Source organism: Somniosus microcephalus, chromosome 1, assembly GCF_052327205.1.
Source record: "Somniosus microcephalus isolate GS21.2 chromosome 1, FLI_Smic_1.0, whole genome shotgun sequence".
Taxonomy (NCBI): Eukaryota; Metazoa; Chordata; class Chondrichthyes; order Squaliformes; family Somniosidae; genus Somniosus; species Somniosus microcephalus.
The window spans coordinates 257,151,163-257,161,945 of record NC_140987.1 but is presented as its reverse complement, the minus strand read 5'-3'; the positions used below and the strand labels follow the sequence as shown (position 1 = coordinate 257,161,945).

Sequence of the window (10,783 nt, the reverse complement as noted above, 5' to 3'; positions counted from 1 at the left end):
TTGTGCTCAAGACCTTGTTGTTACTACTAGTTCTTTTCTATGAAGAACAAGACTGCGGAGCCTTAAGTAAGCTAAAGTGATTTTGTTTAAACTTTCAATAAAAATGAGTCTAAATAAAACTAAATTCATATTGCAAAGACAAGTGAACAGTTGTACAAAATGGGGTAAAAGAAAAGATTGGAACAGGCTGCTTTTTCCTAAGATGCCCATTAGGGGTCGTCAACTACACACTTCTGGTTTTAAATGGGGAAGAGAGAAAAAAAAGATTTACAACTCAGAGAGAGAAAAAAAGCAGATGACGATGGACTTAAACTCCACCTTATTCCAGTCGCTGTTTTAACCCAATCCGAGCATTCTTCACTTCCTTTTCCTATGCACTGCCGCTGACTCGGCGCAAGGCAAGTGTGCGGGCAGGAGAAAAAAAGTTTAGTTCCAAAAGGAAAAGAGAAGAAATCTGCTGGAAACGTCGGGAAGAAGAGCTTTAGGGTGAAGGTTGTGATGTAGTGGCCGGAGGACTTTCAACAGACGGTCATCAGGGACACCCCGCCAGAAAAAAGCCACCCACTTCATGGCTTTGGACAAGATGCTGCGAGAGATGTCCCAACCACGATGACTAGCAACTCTTTGACACATCCTAACTTTTATCCTGTGTGTGTGTGTGTGTGTGTTTTTTTTTAAATAGCTGCACCTTTTAAAGAAGGTAAGGAAACTCGCCCGCCCGCCCGCTCGAAACTTTGGTCTGAATGTTTGATGGCTTTGCTCCACGCATACAACTTGGGTATCTCGGAGCTACGACCTCCTCCTGGGCGAGAGGGACCCCCGCTGTGTGTTTGTGTGGGTGAGGGAGAGAGAGTATTAACCTCAGTTTTTTTTAAGTAAGAGTAAGGTTTGACTACTACTTCCCCCAGAGTTAGGGTGCAGTGTAAGGAGAGAAAAGATGTAGTCTTAAGAAGGCTAAAGAAAGCTCCATGTTTGATGCTTCTTCACCACCATTGTTCCTCCTGAACAGTATTGTTGCCCATCCCCCCCCATTCACTCTCCCATTCATAATGATCTGACAAGTCATCCAGTGACTGGGGAGAAATGGGTTCCAGTGGCAGCAGGGTCACTCACCCATTCAAGGTAATTGGCAAAAGAGCTGGTGACCAGAGAGGGAGAATTTTCTTTACGTAGTGAGTTGTTGTGATCTGGAATGCGCTGCCCGAAAGGGCGGTGGGAGCAGATTCAGCAATAACTTTCAAAAAGGAATTGGATAAACATTTGGGGATGGGGAAAGAGCAGGGGGAGTGGGACCAATGTTCCCGTTAATTTTTGGGGGGTGAGCGGCCCATTCAAATGACTGCACATGTGCGTTTTTTCCATTCAAAAGCCGGTGACCATGCGCGGGTCCTCCAGAGCGCTGCACAGCTTAGCGGTAACATTGAGCGGGACTGATTGGACAGCTCTTTCAAAGAGGCGGCACAGGCACGATGGGCCGAATGGCCGCCTTCTGGGCTGTATGATTCTAGGAAGTTAGACGTAATTTAATTTTAACAACTGTATATGCTGTTGCTTTGAATGGCAACTAAGAGGAAATGATTTGTATAGACTGAATGAGTTTCCTGTTTTATCTTTTTGGTTTCTCCGTTTTTCACAGAATGAACCACACTCCTTTATAAAAAAAAAAAGGTTACTATCTGCCCCGGACTTAAGATTTTTAGGGTTAGTTCAGTTCCTGGAACTGCCTTCTCCAAAAAAATCCTTGATTGAGCCTCTACTATGTTGGCCATCTAGGCCGAGCTGTGCTGCAGTTGTGCAGTTTTAGAATCATAGAATCGTACAGCACAGAAGGAGGCCATTCGGTCCATCGTGCCTGTGCCGGCTCTTTGAAAGACCGATCTGATTAGTCCCACTCCTCTGCTCTTTCCCCATAGCCCTGCAAAATTTTCCCCTTCAAGTATTTATTCAATTCCCTCTTGAAAGTTACTGTTGAATCTGCTTCCGCCACCTTTCAGGCAGTGCATTCCAGAACAACTCGCTGTGTAATTTTTTTACATTTATGTCACCTCTGGTTCTTTTGCCAATCACCTTTACATTTGTGTCCTCTGGTTACCAAATTGTTTTGTTTTGTTTTGTGTTTATAGTTAAATATTTCCCAATGCCTCCGTGAGTTAGTGCAGTGTGATATGGTACTGAGTTCTGCAGATTGGGAAGGTCCCAGGTTTAATCCCTGATCTGTCCTGATATCGCTGTGGCTCAGTGGGTAGCACACTTGCCTCTGAGTCAAAAGCTTTTGGGTTCAGGTCTCACTCCAGGGACTTGAGCACAAAATCTAGGTTGACACTCCCAGTGCAGTGCTGAGGGAGTGCTGCACCATCGGAGGTGCCGTCTTTCGGATGCAACGTTAAACTGAGGCTTCGTCTACCCTCTCTGGTGGACGTAAAAGATCCTATGGTCACTATTTCGAAGAAGAGCAGGGGAGTTCTCCCGGTGTCCTGGCCAAATATTTATCCCTTAACCAACATCAATAAAATAGATTATCGTGTTGTTAACGCATTGCTGTTTGTGGGACCTTGCTGTGCGCATATTGGCAGCCGCATTTCCTACATTACAACAATAACTACACTTCAAAATGTACTTCATTGGCCGTGAAGCACTTTGGGATGTCCTGAGGTTGTGAAAGATGCAAGTCTTTCTTTCTAGTTGATATCAGATACATTAAATACCTTCAGCATTATATGCTACCCTAAAGGAGGGGAGGGGAGGGGTGGAAGTGGAGATTTGCCAGGGTTCCTGCTTCTGATTAGTGTCCAGTGATGCCTAATGGAAAGTGTGTGTAAGTGGCTGTCAGGTGTGGTCAGAATCTCCAATGTTAAAACAGTTACTAACCCTCAGTATCTAGGCGCACAGATAAAGAAAGGTCACTTTTCTCGCCACCCTCAAAAAGAGGTGAGAAAACAGAAATGAAAATCATTGGGGAAAGTGAAATTTCACTAAAAAGCTAAAGTTTTTGAAGCAGAAACGAGTAAGTAAATGAGATCGGTGACGAATGCCTTGGATCATATAATTGTACATTTCTCCAATAGGGAAATAAAGAAAAATTTCTTTACTCAAGAGTGGTGAGAATGTGGAACTCACTATCACAGGAAGTGTTTGAGGCAAACAGTTTAGATGCTTTCAAAAGGAAACTAGATGAGTACATGAGAGAAAAGGGAACAGAAAGATTTGCTGAGAGGCTGAGATGAGGTGGATGGAATGGGAGGAGGCTCGTGTGGAGTATAAACACCAGCACAGACTGGTTGGGCTGAATGGCCTATTTCTGTGCTGTACATTCTATGTAATTTCCCTTGTTTATCCCGAACCTGGTGATGTGTTCCAGTTACAAATTTCAGATCTGCACTCGATAGGCTCTTGAGTTCAGTGTCACTGGGCACTGTCGTAAGCAGACCCTGTATGCCTGTATCCCCTATGATCAGGAGTTTACCTTTGCTGCCCAATATCTAGTCATACAATAGTATAACCTGGGGGGTCATAATGATGAGACCCCTTGTTGTGTGCACTGGATATTGTAATTTCACACATGGCCCCATGTGCATTGCTGTTATCTTCTGGAAAGCAGCCTGATTTACAAACTCTACTAAGACAGGGCCCATTGTAACCTAACAAACTGGCTTATTTTACATGTGACATATGAATGAAAACCATATTCTGTTCAGTGAATTTCAATCCATTTCATGAAGCTCCTAGTAACACAGATAGTTATAAAGCATTCCACTCTAACTCATTAATAGGCTCAATTCACTTTGCAAACTCCTGCAACTAGTTGGCCCGAATTTTAAGAGTGTTATCTCTCTCTCTTTCTCGTGCTCTTTCTCTCATTCTGACTATTTCCACTCTGAGCTTCTGCAGGCTACTTTCCCCAGCTTGACGGAAAGCCAAAGACTTGACCTCTGCCCCTGTCCCAGCCCTCTCTCTGTCATGTCAGCAATTGATTAGTTGAGCTACCAAAAGGGACCTGCTACTTCCCTCCTGTGGTGCTCAAATGAATGAAGCTCAAATATGTGTGAATGTTACTAGAATGTATTAACAAACCCCATCGTCTCATGGTTTGCGAGACAAACAACTCTGCTAACCATTTGTTTAGTCCCAACTACTGGGTCAAATATGTATTCTCAGCTACCTATGTGAGGTGTGAATTTGGCCGCATCTGTGCTACATTTAGCTCTCCTGGCTGGCCCTCCCGCCTTTTACCCTCCCTAAACCTCTGTTTTCGCTGGCCTACATTGGCTTCCTGTCCGGCAATGCCACGATTTTAAAACTGGCGTCCTGGTTTTCAAATCCCTCCATGGCCTCGCCCCTCCCTATTTCTGTAACTTCCTCCAGCCCTACAACCCTCTGAGATCTCTGGCCTCTTGCGTATCCCATCGCCCCACCATTGGCGGCCGTGCCTTCAGCTGCCTGGGCCCTAAGCTCTGGAATTCCCTCCCTAAACCTCTCCACCTCTCTACCTCTTCAAAACACTCTTTAAAACCTACCTCTTTGACCGAGCTTTTGGTCACCTGTCCTTATCTCCTTACGTGGCTCGGTGTCAAATTTTGTTTGATAATTGCTCCTGTGAAATGCTTTGGGACGTTTTACTATATTAAAGGTGCTCTATAAATACAAGTTGTTAATAGCAACACCTTGATATAAGTTGACCAGATATTTTTCCTAGGGGTGGGGCAGGAGGGGTGGGGCAGGGGGTGGGGGTGGGAGGGGCGGGGCAGGAGGTGGGAGGGGTGGGGCAGGGGATGGGTGGGGTGGGGCGGGAGGTGGGAGGGGTGGGGTGGGGCGGGAGGTGGGAGGGGTGGGGCAGGGGGCGGGGTGGGGCAGGAGGTGGGAGGGGTGGGGTGGGGCAGGGGGTGGGTGGGAGGGGTGGGGCAGGGGGTGAGAGGGGTGGGGTGGGGCAGGAGGTGGGGGGGTGGGGCAGGGGGTGAGAGGGGTGGGGTGGGGCAGGGGCTGTGGTGGTGGCAGGAGGTCGGAGGGCTGGGGTGGTGGTAGGAGGTGGTTGAGGGCTTGTTAGCTGTGGACTTGTAAAAACACAAGTGGTTTGCTGAATCACGTGCATAGACCAAATCAACAGAATAGTGCAGGAAATTTTGTAATCACTGGTTTATTCGCCACTGAAGAGAAGAGCTCCTATGAAGCAACAATACCTGCCATGCTTTCAATGTACTTTCAATCAGCCTTATTACCCATTTCTCTTCAATTTTCTATTCTTAACTCCCCCTGCTCTAAAAGGTACAAAATTGTAATGAGGTATGGCTTGCCCAGCTCTGCCAAATATCCGGTATCGTATTCTAGGACCACGCTTTGTGTGTGAACCTCGATTGTAAATATCGGTCGGCATTTGCTCACAGCTCGCGTATCCATCCAGGTAGACCAGCTGTGGTGCTGCTACTGCCGCCTCACCTGAGATGGGCCAATGGCACAGACCAGAACCTGAATCGGGAACCGAGCTGTGTGGTTCAGTATGGCACCTCGTGATATACTTGCCAGTGAGGGACCTTCAGTGCCATCAGTCAATCCCCACTCTTAGCGTAGGAACGCTGGAACAAGAGTTGGCCATTCAGCCCCTCGAACCTGTTCTGCCATTCAATGAGATCATGGCTGATCTGTGACCTAACTCCATGTACCCGCCTTTGCCCCATATCCCTTAACACCTTTGGCTAACACAAATCTATTAATCTCAGATTTAAAATTAACAATTGACTTTGCATCAATTGCCGTTTGCAGAAGAGAGTTCCAAACTTCTACCACCCTTGTGTTTCCTAACTTGTCCCTTACCAAAGTAGGAAGAAAATACAAACAGCTCTTTGTCATTGAATTTAGGGCCATAATTGAATCTTTCTACTTTTTCCTGTTGTTTAAAACGCAATTGCATTATAGCCTTGTGATTCACTACTTCGTATTTCTCACTTGGTCACACGTCTTGTTGTTCTAAATTAATTGCATGTGAGAGTGATCATTTCAGTGCCAGAAGGGATGGTAATTTAATGTGATCGGTTATTTGATGGCTGGCAATAGTTTTGAAGTAATCTCGGTCCAAGTTGAATGCCACACTAAGGTTCCAGAAATAGATGATGCGAGTAAAGCATTAACTAGTCTAAAATGCCATGTCGAGCCTAATTGTTCCTGAGCTGCTGGGATCATGGAAGTGACATCAAGAAAGCCAATTAATCAAGAATTAAAATTTAGATGTATGGTTAGATAGATAAAGTGACACTTTTATCTTTGGGAGCAGAGGAAAATTTGCAGATTTCCTCGATTCGTAAGTTACCTCCTTAACATCGTACCTCTTGCGCATCCCCGATTTTCATCGCTCCACCATTGGCAGGTGTGCCTGCAGCTGCCGAGGCCATAAGCTCTGGAATTCTCTCCCTAAAACTCTCCATTTCCCTACCTCTCCTCCTTTAAGTCACTCCTTTAAACATAACTCGTTGACCAAGCTTTTGGTCGCCTTACGTGGCTAGGTATCAAACCCTTTTGGAGAACAGAGTACAGGAAACTCTTTGGTATCCGGCACCGACGGGGCTGGCGTTGTGCCGGTTTATCAAGAAGTCCAGATTACAGAGCGGTATAGTTAAAAGGTACGAGAGCTCCGTACACAGGAACAGGCTTCCCTGTTGCTTAGCAACATGTGCAGGAACTCCGGTCACAGACCAAGCATCCCTGTTGCTTAGCAACAAGTGTAGGAGCCCCAGTTACACAGCCACAGATCCAGGAACTGCCACTAATATGAAGTAAAACTTACCTGTATCTTACTGGTGAGGGTGAATTGCAGGAGTTCGTCAATTGAGTGAAAGATGTGAAAACAGGAAATGCCTGTGTATGACACAGTAAAGTACTGTTACTGGTGATGCTGTTCTTAGAATATATATATCTGCTGTAAAATTTCCTGGTAATCAACTCCTGATTAGAATGATACAGCACAGACAGAGGCCATTCGGCCCATCGTGCCTGTGCTGGCTCTTTGAAAGAGCTGTCCGATTAGTCCCACTGCCCTGCTCTTTCCCCATAGTCCTGCAAATATTTTCCCTTCAAGTATTAATCCAGTTCTCTTTTGAAAGCTCCTATTGAATCTGCTTTCAGGCAGTGCATTCCAGATCACAACAACTCGTTGCATATAAAAAAAAATCTCCTCGTCTCCCCTCTGGGTCTTTTGCCAATTAACATTAAAATGGTGTCCTCTGGTTATCGACCCTCCTGCCAATGGAACAGTTACTCCTTATTTACTCTAGAAAAAACCTTTGTGATTTTGAACACCTCTATCAAATCTCCCCTCAACCTTCACTGCTCTAAGAACAATCTCCAGTCTCTCAACATAACTGATTTGCATTTTTTACTGAAAAACAAACAGAATCATGGAATTCAATCCCCCAAACCCCGGCTATAGATCCAAATAATTAAAATGGTATTTGACTTATTTGGTGACTGTAAAATAGTGGCCCTTCTCATCGTTAAACCTGTATTAATAATTAATAAAACTTGCATTTATAGAGTGCCTTTCACGACCTCAGGACGTCCCAAAGTGCTTTACAACCAATGATGTACCTTTTGAAGTGCAGTCACTGTTGTAATGTAGGAAACGCAGCAGACAATTTGCGCACAGCAAGCTCCCACAAACAGCAACGTGATAATGACCAGAGCATCTGTTTTTCCTTCTCGGGTGTTCCTACACATGTTTATCCTAGTCTACTGCCAGTGGCACTCTTTAACAGACCTCAAGGAACAACTTGAGAGCGACCTTGAGTGATTATTTGATTTTTCTCCCCTTTGCAGCGAAGAAACAGCTCGTCTCTCATCGGTCTTATCATTCCTAGTCATGACTGAAGGCCATGTTATGAAATGTAGGACATATCCTATCAGATTGTGCCACTGTGTGTTGGAATTCCAAAAAGCTCTGGCATTGCATTGTGGCGGATTTTATTCAATCAACATATCTGGTCACCATACTTTAGGAAGGATGTCAGGGCCTTGGAGAGGCTGCAGGGGAGATTTACTAGAATGGTACCAGGGATGAGGGCCTTCAGTTACGTGGAGAGACTACAGAAGCTGGGGTTGATCTCCTTAGAGCAGGGAAGGTTAAGGGGAGTGTTAATAGTCGTTCAAAATCATGAAGGGTTTTGATAGAGTAAATAAGGAGAAACTGTTTCCACTGGCAGAAGGACCAGTAACCTGAGGACACAGATTTAAGGTAATTGGAAAAAGAGCCGGAGGGGAGATGAGAGGAGGCGAATTTTTTTTAACACGAGTTGTCATGATCTGGAATGCACTGCCTGAAAAAGTGGTGGAAGCAGGTTCAATAGTAACTTTCGAAAGGGAATTGGATAGATACTTGAAGGGGAAAAACTGCAGGGCTATGGGGAAAGAGTGGGACTAGCTCTTTCAAAGAGCCAACACAGGCATGATGGGCTGAATGGCCGCCCTCTGTGCTGTAAGATTCTCTTATCTTGGACTGTAAGGGTTAATATTGTCTATTTGGTGTCCCTGATTTGAGCCCTTTTTTATTATTCTGCACACCTGTAAATCACAATGGAATCGAGGATTTTAATCTTTGAAGAGGTGGTGTGTTTGAAAGAGATTACAAAGAGCAATATGCCGAGAGGTGAGATCAACAAAGGAAGTGAAGTATATCTGCCACCAAAATGCTGGGCCTCTTGTTTACTGGGTGGGGTTGAATAGTAACCACAATCCTATCGATTTGCAGCTGACAGCTGAAGCTGCTAAGTTGGAAGCTTTATTACGGAAACTCCTTTATCACTCCAGATTGAAAACAGAAAAAGGCAGCAATTATCTAACTGCTGGTTTCAGTGAGTGGGAGCGCAGGGGGGGTGGGGTAGTGTCTGATAGCTGACAATACCTTCTGACCATTCAAGGGAAGACCACCTGGAAACATCAGAGGAAGTTGCTGCCATATAAAACTGGTTTTATGTTGTGTTGGCAGTATTTCTGAAGTGGTGGTTTCTGTTGGTGTGCCTGTGTGATCAGGTATAAGCACTTACTGTTTTTATAGAAGCATAGTTTCCAGTGGATTGCATGTGATGAGTTTAGGCAGGCTTTACATTTTCCTCTCTTTGTAAGCAGGAATTCTTGACTGTTAATCTGCCAACAATAAGCACTGTGTTGTTTTAGAACAGTTTCCACAATGATGTTTTTAAGAAATTGCTGTTGTGGCGATTTCATTTATTTTGAGGGGGATTTTTAATAGCAATATGTGGAGTTTGCCTTCCACAGTTTGAGCTTGTGAAGGGCTTTGTTTAATTTTCATGTACCACAGGGCACTGTGAAAATGAGTCATAAAACAGTATTTAATGTTGATTTCCTCCCCCCCCCCCAACCTTAAACCGAATTGGTACAAGATGTTTCCACTCGTGGGGGAGTCCAAAACTAAGCAGTATAAATATAAGATAGTCACTAATAAATCCAATAGGGAATTCAGGAGAAAGTTCCTTACCCAGAGAATGTGGTTAGAATGTGGAATTCGCCACCACAGGGAGTGGTTGAGGCGAATAGTATAGATGTATTTAAGGGGAAGCTAAATAAACACATGAGGGAGAAAGGATTAGAAGGGTATGCTGATGGGGTGAGATGAAGTAAGGTGGGAGGAGGCTTGTGTGGAGCATAAACACCGGCATGGGCTGGTTCACAACCCCCTAGACCGCATTCCCGGTGCTCCAGGCCTTTAGACCAGCCTACTCAGTGTTCCCAGATCCCAGGACTCCTCTCCCAGTTATTCCAGATGCCAGAACCTGCCTCAATAACCCTGGACCAGTTGGGCCGACTGGCCTGTTTCAGTGCTGTAAACTCGATCTTGTTCTATGTAACACAACATAGGTAAAATAGATCATTAGCTTTCAAAAGCCTGAGACACAGTGGGGGAAAAATTCAGTTGGTAGCGCCACCCGTTAGCGCCTTGAGAGAGCGCTAAGTGGGGCGCAAACCAACTAGCGCCCGGGCGCGGCGATATCCGCGCCTCTCGCGAAATTGACCAGACATTTTGCGGCGGCGCTAAACACTACCGCCACGATCTCCTGCGCCGGCGGATCGTGACGTCAGTCAAGTGTGCAACGCCCCGGTAGCGCCCCGGACTGGAAATTGAGTGGCGCCCCCTGCCTTAACACCTGCTGCTAGCAACGACAGGTTGAGGGGAGCGTTTTGCAGTTGGGAAGGGACTGGGGGAGCGCTATTTAAAGGCGACCGCTTCCTGACTTTTTTTGTTGGTGACATTTTTGCCCCACGCAGTCAGAGAGAGAGAGAGACTTCTGGAGAGATTCTACACTGTGTGAAGGAGTTTTGCATACTGAGCAGCACTTTGCAGGTTCATTTTGATTTGCCCTTCCTTGTATCGATTTAGAAGAGACTGTGAGGGCTGCACTCTGAGCTCTTTCCCTGGGTCTCTCCATTGTTCTTTCCAGCAGATTTGATGTACAGATCTCTCCAGGCCGAGAGGATGTGGATGGAGAGCAAAATCAACCCTCCCCTTTAAGATAAAAAGAGAAAATGCTGGAGAAACTCAGCAGGTCAAGCAGCATCTGTGTAGAGAGAAACAGAGTTAACGTTTCAGGTCGATGACCATTCGTCAGAACTCCCCTTTAGGAATTGGCCGGTGCCAGTGTGTCTGTGTTCCATTGCTGACTGACATCACATGAGCTTCGCCAGCGCTGTGAGTTAGCGCCTCACTCCTTGGCCTTTGCGTCTTAAGACAGATGTGAAGCGCCTGATTTAGCGCTCCAATCACCTCCAGGGGCGATAAAAGCCAAGT

General features: G+C 45.6%; 1 protein-coding gene across 1 annotated transcript in view; it reads left to right on the top strand.

Moving 5' to 3' along the window:
- Positions 1-233: 233 nt before the first annotated feature.
- The window catches only part of LOC147124740 (cell surface hyaluronidase CEMIP2-like), a 53,516-nt gene continuing 42,966 nt past the window's right edge, over positions 234-10,783 (top strand). The window contains exon 1 of the mRNA XM_085992441.1: positions 234-700. The gene's annotated coding sequence lies outside the window, so the exon portion shown is untranslated. The remainder of the gene's footprint in view (positions 701-10,783) is intronic.